Consider the following 22204-nt stretch of genomic DNA (forward strand, 5'->3'; position numbering starts at 1 on the left):
TCCCCTGGGATAGAAGCCCAAGTGTGTGCTCCCTGTTCCACTGTGGTACTGATCAGTGAAATCTGGGACCACTCTGGGTAAAATTGCTGTTGCCTCGTTCTTTATTTGATTTGCAATTATTAATACTACCAATTATATTAACTTACTGGTTATCTATATTTACACATACAAACTGTACAATAAGGCTGCGTGGACATTTTGAGTGGTTCTGGGCTGGATTTTTTCTTGAATTCCTCAGTGCTGCTCTCTTAGTGTAGCACCCTGATTACAGATATTGTTCAGTCATTTTTAAAACACAGATATGAATAACGAGGCCGGAAACATTTATGTTTGCCTGTGTCTGATGTCATTTTTTCTGTGTATGTATATTTTAAGAATTTTATCCATTTATAATCCTTGAAACTTGCAGCCTCTCTAGCTGATGAGAGTGCTCTATTCTTTAGGTGTGCACACATGCACACATTCATTTGTTGTTGTTGTTGTTATTTGTTCTTGCAAATATTTTCTTTGATGTTCAGTTTAATGGTGAGTATATGAAAGAGGTGCTTGGGTAGCCCAGTTGGCAGAACCTGGGACAAAAAGATATGCAGAAGTTAGTCTCCCAGCCGCATCTCAGAACAGTTTTAGAATAAACAAGAGTTGTCTAAGCCCTGTCCATCCTAGGTTTGAGAGTGTTACCATGGAATGCAAGACCCTTCACCAAGGGAAGGGAAGTGTCTTTTCTAGCAGAGAGCGTGGTGGACTTCTTTTCATGGTCATCTTACCGTCAGTGCCTTCGCTTATCCCTAGCATTAGATGGCTTGAGGAGGTGTGTTCTTCCTGCCTCAAAGCTAACATTTCCACTATTTGCGTATTCATAAAAGCTTGTCTGTTGGATTCACTCACCAGTTGCGTTTTTCTGTCCCTTCGTAAGCAACATAGCACACACTAGGATTTGTCTTTTGATTACGTCTAGAGAGCATCTTGGGTCTTTATGATTCCTATTGTAGATGTAAAACTGTTAGTGTTTAAGTTGTTGAAACGCTTTTTGTACCCTTTCTCGGGATAGCACATACAGGCTTGGAGTCTGGAAAATGCTAAAGTCTGAAGTTAAGAACAACTTAGGATTGTCTAAGTTTTAGGAATTTGCTTATAACCTCTTAGGTTTGTGGTGCTCAGCCTTCCTAATGCTGCAACCCTTTAATACAGTTCCTTATGTTGTAGTGACCCCTCCCATCATAAAATTATTTTGTTGCTTCATAACTGCATGATTGCTACTGTTATGAATTGCAAAGTAAATATCTAACATACAGGATATCTGCTATGTAACCTCTGTGAAAGGGTCATTTGACCCCAGCAAAGAGGTTGCAACCCACAGGTTGGGAACCTACTGCTATGAGAACGTTGAGAGAGTTATGTGGTGTGACCCAGTTCTGCCAGCATGTGGCTGCGGGTTCAGTCTCTTTCTCCATGTCCTGCTCATCCATCTCATCTGTTTTTAGTTGTTTTAAATGAAGGATAGTTCTCAAGCCTTTCTTTTCCTTGACTGATGTTTCTGAAAGGGGCAAGTTTTATTTTAGAGTGGTCCCCCGTTTCCCTTCCTCCAGTTTCTCGTGATCAGATGGTGGCTGTTCTCTGTTGGGAATATCACACAAGCAATTGTTCTGGTTAGTTTTATGTCGGCTTGGCTCATTTGGGAAGCAAGAACCTCAACCGAGGAAGCGCCCTACCAGAACCTCAACCGAGGAAGCGCCCTACCAGATTGTGCTGCGGTGCATTTTCTTGATTGATGATTGATAAGGGAGGGCCTGGTTTACTGTGTTGGTTCCAGTCCTGCTCCGAGGGTCTTGGGTGCTGTAAGAAATATTGAACAAGCCAGTAAGCAGAACTCCTCTATGACCTCTGAGTCAGCTTCTTCCTCCAGGTTCCTGCCTTGCTAGAGTTCTTGCTCTGACTTCCTTCAGTTATGGAATGCATTCCATGACTGAACTGTGGGACTGTGGAGCTATACATTGAAATAAACCCTTTATCCGCCATGTTATTTTGATTATGTAGAAACCTAATTAAGGCAGCAATTATGTGATCATCTTGGCATGTTATATAATATTATAAGGTGGTATATGTCACATTTCTATACTAAAAAATTACTATCTCACCCTTTGTATTAGTTATTGAGTAATTTAACTCTGTAATTACTATTTATCCTATAATCTCTTTTTGAAAGTAGGGCTTATTTTATAGCCTAGGCTGGCCTCATACTTAAGAGTTCCCCCTGATTTAGCCTGCTGAATTCTAGGACTACAAGCATATGACACCAAGCCTAGCTTTCTGTATTCTTACACGTGTTTCATTTTATTATTATTACTTTTTACTTATTTAATTTTTTTGCTATAACAAAGTTTCGTCAGGTATGTTGAACCATGACTTTAATCTTAGCACCCAGAAGCAGAGGCAGAGGCAGAGGCAGGTGGATCTCTGATAGTTTGAGGCTAGCCTGGTCTACTAAGGGAATTCCAAACTAACCAAAGCTACATCTAAAAAATTGGGGGTGAGAGAGAGGGCTCAGTGGTTAACATTACTGGATACTTTTAAAGAGAGCCTGGGCTCCATGTCCAGCACTCCATATGGAGGGTCACAACAGCCTGTAACTTAGTTCTAGGGGCCCTAGTAGCCTCTTCTATCCTGAGGGCACCATACATTGCCCACAAGACACCCACGCATGTAAAATTAATAATTAGTAAAAATGTCACAAGCCCCCAATGTCAGAGTCAATAAAGACTCAGATCAGAGCTTTTGCAATAATTGATGTAGGACCACTCGATGTTTGAGCCTCCTGGATTCTGGGACCATGCAAGGCATATTAAACAACAAAGGAAAAACAAAGGTGAGACTTTATATGAGTCCATTGTAAACATAATGTATATATTAAATTAATGTAGTATGTCCAGTCAAATGCCATTATGGTCTGTAAGGTAATGTAGGACTGCTGATGTGCCAACAGACGTCTTAGTTCTGTTCTGTTGCTGTGATAACACACCATGGCCAAAACAACTTATAAAAGAAAGCACTGGGGAGCATGGCAGCAGGCAGGCAGGCAGGCATGGTGCTGGAGCAGTAGCTGGATCCTATGTGTTGAGACAACCACAAGGCAGGGATGGGGGTGGGGTTGGGGAGCAGGCATGAACCAGTGAGTGAGTGAGTGTGAGAGAGAGAGAACATCCTGATTTGAGAATGGCATGGACTTTAAAACATCAAAGCCCACCCACCTCCAGTGACACACCTTCTCTCACAAAGTCATACCTCCTAATCCTCTCCAAACAGCGCCACCAACCATGGAGCAAGCATTCAAACGTGAGCCTATGGAGGCCATTCTCGTTACGGCCACCACACCAGAACATAAAAACATATGTTTGCGTGCTGTAGTGTTGTCTTCCCCCATCGCATACATTAAACAGGGAGTTTCAAGTTCAAGAACCCTGTCAGCCTAGTCCCTCACACACTTTGGTGAGTTTCCATGTCCAGCACACATGGCTAGGTTGCTAGAAATCCCTTTGCCCATCTGCCCCATTTTCTACTTCGTTCAAGCTTCTGATGTCTTTATTAGCAACTACAGGTACTAGAGGTTCAGAGACTTCTCGTTCTTGTCTTAATGGCAACCTCATGTATTTGGCTGTATTGGATACCTTTCTTCAAGAGTTCTTCAAGGACTGTAATCCTGCAATGGAAGAAGGCTTCAGTGTTCTAACCAAGGTCTATGGCTCTTATAAGGTCATCATGGCTCCTTATTTTAATTGAAAATTGAGCATCTAGGATTTTCCAACTTGATTTGCTTATCTCACCATTTCTCCAACAAGGTCTGGCTTGTTTACTAAACAAACTCCGTAACTCTGTGCTTTATGCTCCCTGGGAGGGCAACCACAATTAATGCCAGTTCCATCTGTGTAAGGGCAGACCATACACACAGCATCAAATGCAAGTCCTGCATCATAGCAGCACACTGAGCAATCACTGTTGGTTGTGGCGAATTCAGTCTCTGGCTTTTACACATCTGATAAAGTTCAGGGCAATGAGTGAACAATGTAGATCCCAACAGTATTTTTTTTTTTAACAAGTGCTCTAAAATCCAGTCTGTGTGACTATAAGCTGAAATAGCATCCTATTGAGACACAGCCTTTTAACCAACTTTCCAGCATGGCATTTTCCGTCTTGACACATAGGTTTTGTGGAGCCATTCCTTATGTACAGAAATGAGTTTCAAATCTGAGTGGTTATGAATATTTATGGAGTTGAGGTTTGTAAAAGGCTTAGGGCATCATTTAGCCAATTTTTGTCCCAAGCATTTACTTCCTGCTTCTGTGCTGGATTGTAACTCAACAAATGGAGCAGATAGATAAAGAGGCTAATTCCCATGTGCTGGGTCTTGGAGCCACAGCTAACTCCTGTGTTGTAACTTTAATTTTTTTCAAATCCTATTTTTAATGAGGGTTCTTAAATGCTTTAGCCTTCCTAGTAACCCACCACCCACCAGAGGTAGTGGAAAAGAAAGGATACAGGTTGGGGGGAAGTGAACCTGTTTAGAAAGGTTCTTTGGAGCAATTCCTGTCTGTGTTGTCTGGAAATTGGCAGTTCAGTTCACAGGTTAACAGGCAGCAGCAGCTCGATCCACTCCCAAACACCTCATGGATGCACCAGCAGTCCAGTTCAGTAGAGTCGGGTTAGCAACAGGGGTGACATGACCTGACCTAGCAGGAACAGCTAGGCCTCAGCCTCAGCTTGAGTAAGCAGGAGGGACCAATAGGAATGCCAGGAGAAGTTCTCAACTGTGCCTCTCTTAGGGAAGTGAAGATTAGGGAAGATGAGAGACTCACAAGCATTGCACAGCTAGCTGTACCAGCAAGCCAAGCTCTATCTCCGTCACTCTGTGGACTCCTATTTATACCCTCCAAACATCACATGTCCTCCACATGCCTTGTATCAGCATGGATGTCCAATCAGCCTGAGTCCTTGGAAGCAGCAACAAACTGCAGCATACCACCAGAAGTGTTTTGGTGTGTTTTTATGGCATCCTGATGAATGCAGCTCAACTACAAATGTAAGACAGACCAATACATGTGTGTCGTTAGAAAAGAATCTTTCATCACATGTTCTTTTACATGCATGCTTTTTTTTCACATCCTCTCTCCTGTGACTGCTTCAGTTAATTGTTCCTCCAGGAGTCTGCCTTTTGTACCTGTGTCCACTTTAATGAAATGTTTGCCCCAGCAAAACACCATACAACCAACTTTCCAAAGAACTCTTAAGTTTCCACTTTACTGTGTGCTGGGTGTGGAGGGCCGCAGCTAACTCCTGTGTGCTGAGTATGGGGGCCACAGCTAAGTCCAGGGTGCTGGGTGTATGGGGGCATAGACAAGTCCTGTGTGCTGGGCATAGGGGTACAGCTAACTCCTGTGTGCTGGGTATAGGGAGCCAGTCAAGTTTGCTGGAACTATTTTCTTAATACCTGGTAGCTCTTTTCTCAGACTGAATACTTGATTTGGAGATGCTGTGGTGGCTACATTCTGAGTGGGTTGGGTTCCCTCTCACTTGGAATCACTTGACCAGCCTTGCTTTAGCCCCAGGCATGTGGGAACCTTTTTGTATGTATTTTTAACATGTAAGTGCTGTATGCCATGCATAGTGTATGGAACGATTCTACTTTTCAGATACCTAATCTTTTTTGTTTTTATTGTGACCTTGCTACATCTGGTGGCCTCTTGTGTTTTCCTCTACTGTTTTCAGCTTCTCTAATTGTACAGAGCATTTAGAAGCACTTGCCTGCATCAACACAGTCATTATGCAGCAAGGTTCATAGTCAAGTAAGCTATATAGGCAAGCAGACACTCTCACGAGCCGGATGAGATTGAACGCACTTGAGAAGATTAACTTGCAGAATTAAGTTCTGTGTTCTGACTTTGAGAGGGAAAACATCGTTCAGCATGTTTGGGGCAAGATTGACTATCACATGTCATTGTTTCCTAGTATTGGCTTTTATGACTTTCATCATCTTGATAATGTTTTTTAGGATTTGTAGAGTGTTTTCAATAGAAATTGCTTTGATTCCCTTGTAATAGAAACATATGTTTTATTTTCTGCTCCACGTTCAGCATTGGAACAGAGCTATAAAACAGTGCTGTTTAATTTTATTGGAAGAAGTTTCTTTTTCCTAAAGCTAAGTGAGCTAACAGTAACAATGAGGCAACACACAAACACTATCATGTAAAAGGTATAGATCTAATATATAGGTATCTTAGTCACGGCTCTATTGCTGCGACGAGACATGATCACCAAGGCAACACTTATCAAAGAAAGTAATTAATTGGGGGCTTGCTTACAGTTTCAGGTGGCAGGCAGGGTTGGTGCAGAAGTAGCTGAGAGCTACATCCTGATCTGCGATACACACACATATATACACATACTACACATACACATCCCATACACGCACATACATACACAATCTCTCTCTCTCTCTCTCTCTCTCTCTGTCTCTCTCTCTCTCTCATCTATGTCTCTATCGTATTTGAAATCACAGACCTCACCTGCAGTAACATGTCTATTCTAACAAGGCCACACCTATTCCAACAAGGCTACCCCTCCAGACCCTTTCAAACAGTTCCATTCTCTATTGACTGAGCATCCAAACATATGAGCCTGTTGGGGCCATTCTTTTTTTATTTTTTATTTTTTTTTAAGTTTTTTGAGACAGGGTTTCTCTGTGTAGCCCTGGCTGTCCTGGTACTCACTCTGTAGACCAAGCTGGCCTTGAACTCGGAAATCCACCTGTCTCTGACTCCCAAGTGCTGGGATTAAAGGTATGCACCGCCACTGCCCGGCTATTCTTAATCAGGCCACCATAATAGATTAAAGGGACTGTGGTCCTAGGAAGCTTGTGCTGGCAGGACTTCCTCAGTATATTTAAAATTAACAGATGTGAGAGCGGGAGAGGGGCTTGAGTCAGCAGGAAACCTTTCATGAATATCTTAAAGCAGGGTATAATGGGCTGGACAAACGGAGATATCAGGACAGATACTTATATATTTAAATGGAATTAAGGAAGCTTAAGGTCAAGTTTATAATTCTTAGCCCTTATGAGACACACATGCGCGCACACACACACACACACACACACACACACATTTAGGATGTTTGGTGAAAGCCACTAACTGGAGAACATTGTAACTTAAGAGTGAGAACATCAGAAATAAAACACTTATTTTCAACTGTCTTTTAAAACACTGTATTTGGCAGGCCTGATGATGTGTGCCTTTAATCTAGCACTTGGATGGTAGAGGTAGGTTAATCTCTGTGAGCTTGAAGGCTAGCCTGGTCTACTTAGAGAGTCGAGGACAAGCCAGGGATACATAATGAGAGCATGTCTAAACAAATAATTTTATTTTTGTTGGCTTACGATGATTAGGCTTGGTTATAACACTTTTTTTTTTCACTAAACAAAAATAGCTTTTGGTGTTTCTCTTTTGCTGGCTATTATTTTGGCAACTTGTTACAAACTAGAGTCATTTGGGAAGAAAGATCCTCAATTGACACATTGACTCACTAGCTTGGGCCATGGATGGACATGTCTTTTGGCGATTTTCTTGATTAGTGACTGATGGGGGGACCCAGCCCACTGTGGGTAATTCTATTCCCTGGGCTGGTGGTCCTGGGTTAGTTACAAAACAAAACAAAACAAAACAAAACAAAATAAAACTGGATGACAATGTGGCAAGTGAGCCAGCAGTCAGCAAGCTGCTGTAGTCTCTGCTTAGGGTCCTGCCTCCAGGTTCCTGACCTGGTGTCCCTCAAAGATGACTGTGCTAAATAAATCTCCTCTCCCAGGTTATATTTTGGTAAGTGTTTTGTTGCAGCAACAGGGAAGCAAACTGGAGCATCTCCCCAACCCCTTCCCCTTGCTCTCTATCCCTTGTTCCCGTCTACCCCAGTGTTCTCTCTCCTCTCCTCTATTCCTTTCCTGTTACACGTTCCCCTTTATCAACACTCCTCAGGACTTCTTGTTCCCCTTTCATGGCTTTGTTTCAAAATGATACAAGAGAGTTTCAGAGATACAGGAGTGACAGTTGGGAAAATGCCTGCATAAGGACACTCTGTGGGACATTTCTTAAATTAGGGATGTGGATGGTACCCTGTAAGGAAAGCAGGCTGAGCAAGCCAGTTGCAGCACTCCCTCCTGGCCTTAGCACTCCCTTCTTAGATATTCTCATGCTCTGCTTAGGTTCCTGCCTCTAGTGTCTACCCTGATTTTTTCATGAGGGGCTGCCATCTGTGAGATGGAAGCAAAGCTTTTCTCCCCAAGTTGCTTTTGGTCCTGGTGCTTGTTATGGCAATGGAAACCCTGACTTCGTCAGAATTATCTACGTTCAGAGCTGGTACCCACCAGTACAACTCCTCACATATTCACAAACTTTAAAAGTTAGGAGCCAGGTATGAGAGAGAATATGTGTGTAGCGTTAGTCTTCCTGATACTGGGCCCTGTCATTTAATGTAGTTTTTGGTTCCACCTGTTTCCCTGGAAATTTCATATATTAATTTTAACAGTTAAGATTCCATTGTATGTATTTGCCACATTATCATTATTTTTTTTGTTATTGTTGTTGATGGATGTTTAACTGTTTTCTCCTTATTTTGTGAATAGAGGAGCAATGAATGTGAATGTGCAGGTATCACTGTAGTGGGAGGTAGAATCCTTCATATGTGCCCAGGAATGGCGGTAGCTGTGTCATGTTAGGGTGCTTCTGTTTTTAGTTTTTTGACAAGTCCATACTTAACTTCCATAGCATTAAACTAGTTTAGTCTTCTGTGGGAAGCAATAAGGGGTTGTTTAGTTTCAGTTATCTTGTGAGTTGAATCTGTTTTGTTTCCCAGAGAATCGATATGTTTAGCTGCCTTAAATGTTTTGATCTTAACAGAGAAAAACACTTTAAATGGGCCGGCTAATAGTTATGAGTGAGAAGCTAAGTCTCAAACGCAGTTACCACTGTTGTGTTTAAGATTCTTAGGAAGCCTAGTTCTGTCAGTGGAAGCAGTACACTTGTCTGTAGGATTTTACCCTGGGAACCATTGTTAAGCTGCCGAATTAGCTAATATAACAGCTATAATATTTGTTACAGACACTGCTGTCATTGGACCAAATAGTGTTATGTGTTTTTGAACTGGCACAATGAGGGAGACAAGTGCCCATTGCTCTGAGGTTGATGTGCTGAAGAGGTGTGTGTGTGTTTGTGTGTGTGTTCTTGTGTGTTCTTGTGATGGCTAATCTTGGCTGTCAAGTTAACATACCTGGGAAGAGTGAACCTCAGTTGGGAATTGCTTTCACCAGATTGGCATGTGGACATGTCTGTGGGGAATTCTCTTAATAGCTAAGTGACAGAGAGGGGCCTGGCCTGCTATGGTGCTGTGGTTGGCGACATCCCTGGACCTGGACTATAGCAGAGAGGTAGCTGAGCAGGTCCCTTCTCTCCTTTTGCATTCTTCTGTTGTCTTCAGGTCCCTGCCTTTGCTTCCCTCAGTGGGGATACAGCTTGTATGTTAAGTAAACACCTTTTTCTCTAAGTTGGCTTTGCTCAGTATTTTGTCACAGCAACATTACTATGTGTACATGTGTGTTTGTGCCCTTGCCTGTGCCTGAGGTCAACATCAAGTATTTTTCAGGTACCAGGTACTTTTGTTTTTTGAGACAGGGTCTCATTGACCTGAAGCAGGCTGATTAAACAAGACTGTCTGTCCATCCGTCTCTGCTGCTACAGCACTGGGGTTGCAAGTGTCCAGACATTTTTGTGAGCATTCTGAGGGATTGAATCATGGTCCTCTGTATATACACGTCATGGTTGTTTGCGGTGTGTTTTAGGGGGACTTCTGACAGAAGGAGTGAGTATGTCTTAGGTGTCTCTGACTCTTTTGCCTACTTACGGGACCTGTTTCTTCCTACTAGGTTGCCTCTCCCAGCCTTGATGTAAAGGTTGGTGCCTGGTCTTTTTGTGGCATGTTCAGTTGATGTTCCTGAGAGTCCTGCTCTTTTGGGGGATGGGGTATGGGAGAGTGTGGATCTGGAGAGTGAGGAGGTACAGGAGAATTGGGAGGAGTAGAGGGAGGGGAAACTGCAATTGGGATGTGTTGTATCAGAAAACAAATAAGATTTTTTTTTTTTTAAATGTGGTCCTGTGCTTACACAGGCAGTACTTTGCTAACTGAGTTGTCTTCCAAGTTTCAAGAAATGTGGCTTATTGAGGAAGTTTTTCAGCCTTGGGTGTTGTTCTGTCTTCTGGCTCTGAGTCCCTCACTAGCACTGTTGGCCTTTGGTTGGTATTGCTGTGTTATACAGGGGCACCATAGACCCTATCTCATTAATGAATGCTGCTGGAGTTGGTGTATATTTTGCCCATTTTCTGATTTATTAGTTGAATACTCTGAGAAGGCTAGAGTCTTATTTCACAGATGAGGACCCTGTGAGCCAGTATTGGACAAAGAGCTTGAGCCCAGTTATTCAGGAAGTAGGCTCCAAAACCCATGCTTGGATACTGTGCCAGCCAGGCAGTGGGAACCGAGGAAAAGAATAGACCTCACTCCATCTCTAGTTGTTCCTGGTTTTGGTAGGGGGGGTGTGTCTACACAGTCCAAATCTTAGAAGGCAGAGTGAATAGGGAAAGGGATGAGTGCAGTTCCGGAGAATCAGCCTTAGCAGTTTAGTTTAGAAAGAAGGTGGTTTCCTAGGGCAGCTGAGCGTGGGTTGAGTCAGGTAAGGACATTTCTGGCAGAAGGATGGTGGATGCAGGTCAGCACCTGATGGAAGGAGCAGGACATCAAATGCTTCCTGTGCATTGGCTGTCCTTGCTTCAGCTTCGGCTTGATCAGGGTTCAGGGTCAAGGGTCAGCTGTGGAGTTGTTGTCTGCTGGAAAGGATGCTATATCCTCACGTGGATAATGGGGAGCTGTGAGCGGGTTTGTGATTCCTGTTATGCTCACAACACTATCGTTCACTTTTCCCGGCTATAAAACAGAGATGACTGACAGCACTCTGTGGGAATGAGGAGGATCGATATTTCATGAAACGAATCCCTACCTCTAAAGTGTTTAGAACAACCCATGGCACACAGTCAGCATAGACTGTTAGTATGGTACAACCGCTATGAGGGGCACTGTCATGACTAGCCAGCATGGTTGATTATTCCCGGCACTACACTGTTACCATGTAGGTTTTACTACCACATTTTGTTTAAACTGATGTGGCCTGGGACACTGGACGATGCCTTTTCTCCTCCCTGCGGGGAGGTGATTGCTGCTGATGTGTGCATGTGATGGATCCAGGCTCTCAAACCCAGCAAGCTTTGCAAGGTGCGAGGATGCTGGCAGTGGGCGCGGTGTTGGAAATGGACAGAACTGTTGTCACTGATGCTATTGGGGACAGGAAGAGCAGAGCAGAGTTCAGGGTGCCAGAGCAGAGAAAGAGAAGTGAACCCGTCTGCAGTGTGAGCAGCTTTCATTCTGGTAGGAGTTGCTGGTCGCTCTCTGCAGTGACCACTGATGATGCCATGTTGAATCCACGAGGTCTTTTTTAGAGGAAGGGGTGGGTTAGAAGCTGTTTAAACTGCTTTGTGGCTAAACTGCTGAGGGCACTGCTGTTTACTCAGTCTTTCTAATGTGCCATGTGAGGTTTTGAGGTTGGCTGTGCAGTTGGGACCATTCTTATCATCCCCCAATACGAAGGAGAAACAGTGGCCCCCTTTTCATGGTGAGTTATTTCTGATGTCACTTGCGCATTCGGACTGCAAAAAATAAGCCCCTCGAAACACATCGTTGACAGTCTGGTTTCTTATCTAGCCAAACAGCTTACTTCCAGCTTGAATTCTTGAAGAGACCACAGGCTAACTTTATAGATTCTGGAGACAGGCTTCAAGCTAGAACTGTCTCCATATTTCCAGTGTTCTTTAGATCTCATTTCTCACAAGGACATGGGTGGGAATCAGGAACTTTGTAGACTCCGTTCTCTTCTTTGACTTTTTCATGGGTTCTGGGACTAGGTTTGGCTCACCAGGCTTGGGTGGCAAGTTCCTCAGCCCACTGAGCAATCTTGCTCATTCTGTTATTGTTAATATACACTCTTTCATTTTGAGTTTCTTTAAATTTCATATTTTCAACATGCAGTACAGCACCATCTTAACACTTAAAAGTATTAACGAATACGCAGAGGTTTGTTCATTCCTTTATATTCTCTTTACCCTCAGCCATTTCTTGCTAGCTTGTTATTTTTGCAAAAGTTTGCAAATACATGCATCCTTTTTCCTTTCATCTCTATGTAAAAGATGGTTTACTACATACCTTACAGTAGCCTGTCTTCTTTGACTCCATAGATCCTGGAGATTCCCTGGTAGTCTTGCGACTTCTTAGGCTTTTGTTGTGTGGGTTTACTGTTGTCTGTTGGGATACTCACTCATTAATAGATATAGATGTTTGTGCTATGTCCAGTTTTCTAGCTATGGTTTACTCAGTATCCCAGTGAGTAAACATGTATTCGGTACTTGTCAAAATATGCCTTTTTTTTTAACACAGCATGGATTTATTTTTAAACAATTGTTTAGTAAACATACATATCTACTGTTTATTAAACCAAAAAGCAAACATACATCCTAAAGAGATAGATATGTTGCATATGAGCAATCATTTATTTATATTAAAAATTGCATCCCTCTCCAAGAGCCATAGACTGTCAAAACAAAGCACACAAACAAAATACAGACACCCCCCTCCCAAAAAAAACCACACACACTCTTTTACTGCCGGGTGTGGGAAGTCGCCCTTAGAGTTGTTTGCAGGGGAGTCCAGGGGACTCCCAAAACAGTATAGAGTACTGCCGTTGCTCTTAGTTGCTTCTTAAAACTCTAAGGTAAGATGCTATTGCTAAAGGCAGCACTTATTTGGACAAAGAACTTTGAAGAATTAGATATAATTGATCCTAAAGCATCCTCCCTTGAAATTAGCTTTTCCAGTATCCAAAGGAGCTCTGCAAATTGCCATGGGGAAAAAAAGCAGTCAACACTCTTATCCAGAAGCGAAGTGTAAGTATACGAACCGTAACAACGACCAGCAAGACACGCTATCCCCAAGGTTGCAGCGATAGTGTCACTTACGTCCTGACAGCTGTCCAGTTTGATTTAAGACCCCCTAAAAGGGGAGAATCCATGCAGTACTATAAACCTGGCCAGCTACCCATAGCTGGTGAGCCTGTGGGCTTTAGAGCAGAACAACTAAGTCACTTTCATAAAACAGTATGATTGATTCCTAGTTACATTATAAAGAGTTATCTTTATAATCACAGACAGACACGTGTAGCTCCTACCCTCATCAAAGAATCTTTTTGTAGCAGATAAAGAACATGGCAGAAATCTACAACTGCTCAAAATGCAGAAAGCAACAGGTTATAGGGTACCTAGCACCAACTAGTATGCCAACAACACAACCTCTGTACCTAAGGGTCAGTTAACATCATGGAAGAGGGGTCAGAAAGAGTGTAAGAGCCAGCGGACCAGGAAGTCTGCTGTGAGATGGGATCTTCTGTAGGCTACGAGAAAGCTATACCCATAAAAATCTCAAAAATATGTTTACTTAAAAGAAGACCAGTGTAATGACAACATCAGTTGGCATGCCAACATGGGAGTGGGAAATATGACAAAGCATCACCCCTTAGACAGAGGACTCTAGATGGCTAATGGCTGCTGAGAGAGGAAGACTCCGCCTTCTCCAAGGAGGAGACCTTTGATAGGTTATCTAATCCAAGGGGCCGGCTTCAAACACTATTAAATGCCACTAGGAGTGGGCCTTTGGGAATTGTAATCCAGCACCACTCCCAGTTCTAGTCTTTCTGTCTTTCTTAAATGTGCACAGCCCGTTTGCAGTCCAGTACCTTTATGCTACTCACGTTAGGTGCTCGAGGCTAGGAGAGATGTAGTGGGATGAGGGATGAAGGGCTATCAATTGAGTGCTCATTTGTTTTGAAGATTTATTACTTAGAACGCAAACCAGGAAACTTAATATCAACCCAACACTTTCTGTGTATGTGTGTTTTAAATAGGTAAATATATACGGTTTTAAAAAAACACTAACTGCTCAAAGTGGACTACTGACGTTTTTGTAGCTTGAGTGAAATGTTAATTCTGTGATGGCTAGAAAGCTGCTTTGAAACAAAGAGAACAAAACATCGAAGGGCTTAGGTTTTAGAGTTATCGTATATAAACTGCGTATAGCCTTCAAAGCCAATTGTCTTTAATGAATTTTTCTAAAGCCCGAGTCAGCTCTGCTGTATTGGAGTTCAGATTGCATTGAGTGTGGGTACAGAAAACAGTTATTAGTCACTAGGGTGTCAGGGAGGTTGTGAGTGTGTTGCATGCAAAGTGAACGGAGGTTAACTAGGTGGACAGATCATGCTCGGTGTCTGGGAAGATTAAGGATGGGGTTTCTGGGGTGTTGACCGCAGGCACGAGGACTATCTTTTGGCTGCTCTGTATAATGTGGAAGTTACTGTGCTTTGTAGCTTCTTCATCTGGAGCTATTTTGTATGGTCACCTGGTTATAAGATGTCTTGTATTGTGTCCTCACAAAAAGCTTAGCTGTCTATGGTTTGATCAGAAGTAGACGAATCAGAGTGGCTACTCACTGTGTGTGTGTGTGTGTGTGTGTGTGTATGTGTGTGGTGTGTTTGTGTCTGTGTGTCTGTGGAGTTAAATGAATGCTGTGCCATTTTTATTGTTGAAATTTTTCTCAAACTACCATCAGCAGTATGATCATGGCATGAACTCCATTCTGGCAGAGGAAAGAGGAGAGGAGAGTTTTAGTTTTGCTGGCCAAGGGATCGAACCTGCTCCTACCAGCTACAAGAGAAGCTGGAAGCGGGCAGGGGACATTAGTATCAGATGTAAGAATACACTCAGGTCTGCTGCTTTGCTGGGGTGGGGGCCTGGCAGCAGCTGCCTTTCTCTAGCTACACTCCTCTGTGTCTCCTGCCACCAAGATCCTCAGGAGGGTCTCCCTTCCTGCCATTCCTGAGGTCTCTTCTCCCTCTTGGGGGACAGATTCACAAGCTTGCTGTAGTAGGGCCCAGTGTGTTGCGCACACAGGGAAGCAAAGGCATTAGCTAGCCAACAAGTCTGTTGTCTTGCTGGAAACGTTCTCTCCTGGGCCTGGTCCCTGGGGAGGGGAAACCTGTCCTAAGGGGTTAATTAAAAGTACTAGCTCAGTCTTCATAAATATTGCCCTGTTTTTCATACTGGGAACCTCTCACTATGCCAAGGCAAAAGTCATTGCACATGGAGGTATCCACAGAAATCTGTAATGCTCTCAAAATTAAAAGTGTAGTTAAAGGAAGAGGTTAATGTACCCACAGTGAATGCAGCCTCCCACCTCCCAGTAGTTCTGTGTGTCCCACAGGGTGGCACTGTTATCTCCCCAGCCACTCCACTGTGAATCCGGAAGCTTCCCTAATCGAGCAGCCTTTCCCTTCATCTCTGTTATCAGGCTGGCTACTGTTTTCCTCCAGCAAGGGCCCCACTCCTACCTCTCCTCTGTTCCCTACCAGGGTCACATCCCCGCTGAATGTGGTAGCCCCTGTTCACTTTGCTTATGCAACTTCCTGAGAGTTAGTTTCCATTTATGTATTGGATCCTGGTACTCCTTTGACCAGAATTCTTCAGTGCCTTTTAAACATTTGTGAAAAGCTGTACTCCCGTGAAGTCGATGCCTGGGTTGCTGGCTTGAGAACATTCTTGGATGGATGAATGTTTCACTAGTGCCCTCTTGTGGTCATTTTACAATCACTTGGGAAACCTCAAACTGCTGGAGCCTCTGCTTCCATTGCTGCTTCTGCCTGTGAAACTCATTTGTGCTTCCCTTCTAGAAGTGACAGACTGCCACCCTTCATCTCCCCTCCCGAGTCCCACAGCACACCAGAGCATCTCTCCTACTGCTGCTGGTCCCTCTGCACACCCATGTCTCTCTGGACCTCATCAATGACGTGCCTCGGGTGGTTTCTTTCTTAATTCTCTTAGAAGTTCCCAGGAGAACCTCCAGCCTGTGTAGCTAAGTGCTGATGGCTTCTATTTTAGATATTTATTCTTTGTTTCCTTCTAGGACATATTCGTAATTTCATAGCAGCAGTAGTTTGTATAATATCCAGTGTCTTTGGACAATAAAACCAGTTTAAAAATAACACAGGAAAACCTTGTATGCACATAAAACTAGATAGTTATTTGATAAGGCATCTACTTTTTTGGCACATATGAGCTCACTCTGCTGATGAGTCACATCTGAACAAAAGAAAATATCAAGGAGTTATTATTATTACATCATTATTGGCCTGTGTGTATGTAACATGTATGTGGACGCCTATGGAAGTCATTGGCTCCCTTGCAGCTGGAGTCACAGATGGCTGTGAGCTGCCTGCTGTGTGGGCTTGGAAGTGAACTCAGATCCTCTGGAAAAGCAGTAAGGGCACTTACCTGCCGAACATCTTCCCAACCACCAGCAAATGTTTTCAAGGGATTAATGTGTCTTGTTTTTATTATTGCGTTGTAGTGCTTCTGCTGTGTACAGTTGCTTGCTTGCTACCCCTTTCCTCTCTGCTCTCTTACTCCCTCCAGCCAGAAGGGCGTGCTTCCTGATAGTTCAGCAGACACAGCAGCCTAGCCAGTGCTCTCACTCCCTTGGCCTCCTGTCACGCTCGTGTGGTAGCTCTGATTTATGCTGTTGTTTATCCAGGCTGCTAGTCAACACACTGGCAAGCACGTTTTCATTCCAGAAGTTAACATTGGCTAAATCAGGATTTTGGATAATTATAACTTTAAAAATCATATTGTTGTGGATAGTAAAAAGAATGTAGAAGTTTGTAAGTCCCCTCACCCTCGACCCACCTTTAACCCTAAACTTATGGCCACTCTGGCTTCTCCCTCTCATCTCCCCCAACTGCCCTCTCTTCCAGAAATCATAGAATATACTTTTGCTTTGTGAAATGTAGATAATTTCTTACTGGAAATAAAGTATCTTAAGAAAAAAAACAGATCACTTCCTTGAGATGTAATTCATATGCTATATAATTAACCCATGTATAAAATCAGCCCAAAGATGTTTGTGTGTTCTACTCACCCCAGATAGGGATCCCACCCCAAATCCAACAAGTGAGCTTTTTTTTTTTTGGTTACTTACAGGAATATGGGTGAGGGGTTACCTACTGGAGCAGAATTGACTCACAGACTGTTGCATCACCAAGGCCCACCCCAGCCTGGGTGACAGCTCACAAATGCTGGGAGCTTAGAGCACACTGTATAGCCTGCAGGCAGTGGAGCAGCTTCGAGAGTGTCTTTCGCAAGTAACTGCTCTAAGCCACTCCCAGGCAGCTCAGCTGGTTTCAAGAATCTTCTCTGCAGATTGACATCTTTGGATCTTTGCAGTTCTGTTCCCCCCTTCCAGAGACTCAACCTGTGGGTCACAACCCCTTTAGGGTTGAAATGGCCCTTTCACAGGAACCACCTAAGAGCATCAGAAAACACAGATGTACAGTTCATAACAGTAGCAAAATTACAGTTATAAAATAGCAATGAAAATAATTTTGTGGTGGGGTGTGTGTGGCTGCAAAATGAGGAGAGCCGTATTAAAGGGTCACAGCACCGGGGAAGTTGCAAACCTTCTCGCCTAGTCTCAGAGGGTCTCTCCTTTTATTGCCTGCTCTGGCAGGCAAGGACTTTCTGCTTAAGTAGCTTCCCTGAAGGATGGGATGTTTCAGTCTTGGAGGAGACATTTGTATCACCATCAACCCCATTTTAGAACATTTTCACCAAGTGTAAAACCCCATATTCATTAACATCACTAGTCTACTTGTGTATAGATTTTCTTATTTTGGACATCATAAGCCATATAATATATAGGACTACCAAACTAGCATTTTTTCACTTAGTATTTTTGATGGTTCCTCCATGCTGTGTCAGGTCTCATAAGCAAAGCATTCCCCGTATATGTCATCAGTTTTGCTGCATTGTAGGCACGTACCACATTTCGGTCACTCAGCAGCTGATGCTTAGATTTACTTCTTGTCATTTGGAGTCCCCATGCACTCCATGTGCATGTGTATACACAGTCTTTGTGAAGATACATGTATGCTATCTCTCTGTGGATAGCTGGCTGTCAGGTAGTGGGGTTACATTGTGTTTCCATGTTTAACTTTTTGAGGGGTGGCCAGACGTCTCTTTTTTCTTCAGTGTCACCTTCTCGTCAGCCGTCCAAATGGACCCCCCTCCTCCCACATCTTGGCCAATGCTTGTGACTGTGTTTTCGTTGTGGTCATCATAGTTTTGGGTCACTGTCCTTTTGCTTTGCAGTTTTTTTTTTTTTTCTTCTCCTTCGCTTCTGATGTTGAGCACCTCTGCATGTGCCTTTTGCCTATTTGTTTATCCTCATTGGAGAAGAATGCATTTGAGTCTCCCAAACCTAATCTTAAAGTTAGATGTCTTCTACATATTGAGTTGTAATGATTCTTTATGAATTCTAGACAGAAGCCCTTTCTTGGGGATGTGGTTTTCCTAATGGCTCACAATCGGTTGGTTATCTTTTACAGGTGGTATTAATCAAGGAAGTGTCTTAACGTGAAATAGAATAGTGTTGGATGAGCCTTCAGAGTTTCTTACATAGTGTTTAGAGATGGAGTGTGCAGCTCATACATGCAGTCAGCTGCTAAGTCTGGCTGATGGCCCCCTGAAGGCTTGAGTAATGCCCTCAAGTAAGGAGGCTCTCACCTCTGACCTAGAGTGCTGTCGCAACCAGATTTCCTTCAGCATGTGCTCCTTTGTCCCTGGTTACAATTGCATTTTGTTTCTTAGCCTCTCTCATTCCTCTCACATAGTTTCCAACTGCTTTTGTAAAAGGAAAGATTGTGGCCAACAGAGCTAGCTATCATAGAACTAAAGGGTATTTACCCACATGTTTACAGGCGAGTTTCGTCACAAAGAATGCAAAGTGCCTAGATAGGAGATACTGGTTGCTCGTTTAGAGGACCCAGGTTTGATTTGAAGCATCCACATGGTGGCTCACAATCGTCTTTAATTCCAGGACCATCAGATCTGATACCCTCTTCTGGTGTCATGGGCAGAAGACATGTACGTGGTACACAGACATGTATACAGGCAAAACACCCACACACAAAGAAAGTAAATTATAGTGTTTGCATGGATGTTTGATAGCACACTAATGCTTCTAGTTAGAACAATGTTAAGGCCTTTAGTCTTTTTTTTTTTTTTCCTTCTTCTTCTGTAGTGATGTTACAAACCCCATAGGTATGTAGTGATGACGTTGTTAGGTTCCTACTAAGAGCTGAAAGGCAGAATCAGTAGGTAGGGACTCGATTTCTATTTTGGAAGGACTTCGTGATGTGTTGGTTGACGTCAATACTTAATTTTACGGAAATAAAGCAGATTGAGGCGGTAACACTCAGAGAAGGGTGAGCCATCCCCACCAGGTGGAGGCCCAGTGTGCAGAGGCCAGAGTAGTGTGACATTCCATATGGTCCCAGAAACATTTCTGCTCATGCATACAGGTAAGCAGAACACAGCTTTCTGGACAAGCACAGCCTCCAAGCACCAGAGCAGCTCGAGCTAGTGCAGTCCCGTGCACACTAGCAGGTAGCATTTGAGACGCGTGTCGTTTCTGTGTAAGAAGCTTGATCTTCATTCCTTAGGGACAATGGATCCATTGAAAGCCTTTGAGCCTTGAAATCAAACTTGACCGCTTCCATGAACACTGTACCAGGCATTATGATATCAGTTGGGTGTTACCTTAGCTGAGTGGGGGGTCAAGGTCTGATATCAGAAGCAGCACATGCTGTCCAATGGCAGCCAGTGTCACTGTTCCCTTCTAGAATCTGTGGTCCTACTGATCAGGCCGTATCTTGCACTCAGTGTGCTAGTGAGTCATCTGCCTTAGTTAAGGCTTCTATTGCTGCAATAAAACACCGTGACCAAAAAGCAAGCCGGGGAGCACAGGATTTATTTGGATTATACTTTCAGATCACAGTTCATCATTGGAGGAAGTCAGCAGGAAGAAGTCAACAGAAGTTAAGCAGGGCTGGAACCTGGAGGTAGGAGCTGATGCAGAGGCCATGGAGGGGTGCTGCCTGCTGGCTTGCATCCTGTGGCTTGCTCAGCTTTGGTCATTTAGAACACAGGACTACCAGTCCCAGGGACGGCACCACCCACCATGTGAGCTGGGCTCTTCCCCATTGATCCCTAGTTGAGAAAATGCCCTACAGCTGGATCTCAGGCATTGTGTAGGAGCGTTGTTCCTTCCTCTCTGATGACTCTAGCTTGTGCCAAGTTGACAAAACCAGCCAATGTACTGATCTTTACGGTAATAGAGGTATTTATTATTTGTAGAAGAGGAAATTTAGAGGTAGCCAAGGTTCGACACTTTGAGATTTGGATGGTAGGCTCATGTTTCACAGTCTATCCTTCTAATGCCAACAAGTCAATGCTTATTTCACCCCACCAAGAACTCCCAGGCCTTCTTGTCTTAGGCATGTTGTGTTTGCTACCAGGATGGTTGTTCCTTTCTCCTCCGCCTAGCACCCAGCTCCCTACTCCTCTTGCAGTTTTGGAAGCCCAATATCTTTTGGGTATTGCCTCTGCTTTCACCCACTGCATGGTTATACATTTCAGAGTTTGATGACTAGAACAGGTGCGCCACATACCGTTTTGACTGCCTTAGCCTTACAGCCCCTGAGCAGTCTCATAGCTCTTGTATCTGTGTTACTGGTACTGGCGCAGACAGACTCTGACCTCTGTACCCCTCTGAGCCAGCTTTCTGATCTAAGGGTGAGGCATTAGAGAAGATGGACATGTGCTTTTGGGATCCCGGAATATAAGGAAGAACTGATGAAGCTTGCGGACCTCCTAGCTCTTCTCATTGTTGATCCGTCAATGATCTGAGTAGCATTCATACCCACAACTGTAACATCTACCTTTATACACCTCAGGTCCTCCTGTATAGTGTGAGAGGGAAGGTATGGTCTGGTTTCTGAGTTGCTTGAAGTGGTAAGGACTCTCCACTCAGAGGACCTTCCGTGGCCACCTTTTTTCTTATTTCTACTCTGATTCTCTCTAGCCAGATCTTCCCAACGCCCATTATTTTCTGTTTATCCGATGAAAATGCCAGGGCCTCCTTTGAGCCTCCTCTCAGGTTCTGGGAATCAGGCAAGAACATCCAGCTCTTAATCACTGAGCCATTTCTCTAACTTTGTAATTTGATATCTGGTGTTAAAGTGCCGAGAGGGTAACATTTACTAATTCCTAAAAGGAATTCAGATTGCAATGTAGTATATTCAGTGATTAAAGAAAAGATATGTGTGTGTGTTTATACAAAGATACATTTTTTTCTCTGCCACTTTCTGCCCTATTCCTATTTTATTGGATATAGAGTGAGACTGGCAGTCAGCAATCCCGAGGATTCTCCCCATCGTACCCACTCCCGTCCCCCTCAGGGTTTCAGGCTGGTATAGCCAAGGCTTGGCTTTTTACTTGAGTGCTGGAGATTTGATGTCATGAGGATAATTGGGAAGTAAGTGCCATTCACTGAGATATCATCCAGCCAGTGTATCCATCGATAGGTTTTGACTGCAGACTAAGCCATCCACGGGTGAAAAATATTTGAAATAAGTTACAGCTGTACTGAACACGCGTAGCCTTTTGTGCTTGTTCTTATCCACACAGTACTGTAACAAGTAGTGGTATAACATTTGTGTTGTCTTTTATGTTATAAATATAGAAATGATGTAAAGTATGACGAGGATATGGCTTTGTGCAAGTACTACTTTCTTACTTTCCCCCATATGCATGTGTGTGCATGTGTGAATGTACACAGGTGCATGACTGTGTGGGGACATGTCATATGTATGTGTGTGCATGTGTGAACGTACACAGGTGCATGACTGTGTGGGGACATGTCATATGTATGTGTGTGCATGTGTGAATGTACATAGGTGCATGACTGTGTGGGGACATGTATTTGCATGTGCACACATGTGGAGACCCAAGGCCAATACTGGGTGACATTTTGCTTTCTCCCTAGCTTAAATATTGAGCAGAGTTCACTGATCATAGCTAGTTCTGTTGCTCTGGGGGGTCCTCTGTCTCTGCCTCCCTTGCATCAG

The 22204-nt window shown here is 43.6% G+C and overlaps 1 protein-coding gene across 1 annotated transcript in view; it reads left to right on the forward strand.

Moving 5' to 3' along the window:
* The window catches only part of Med12l (mediator complex subunit 12L), a 313727-nt gene that overhangs the window by 37579 nt on the left and 253944 nt on the right, over positions 1–22204 (forward strand). The window lies entirely within an intron of this gene.

This window comes from Mus caroli, chromosome 3 (genome assembly GCF_900094665.2).
Source record: "Mus caroli chromosome 3, CAROLI_EIJ_v1.1, whole genome shotgun sequence".
In the NCBI taxonomy this organism is placed as follows: domain Eukaryota; kingdom Metazoa; phylum Chordata; class Mammalia; order Rodentia; family Muridae; genus Mus; species Mus caroli.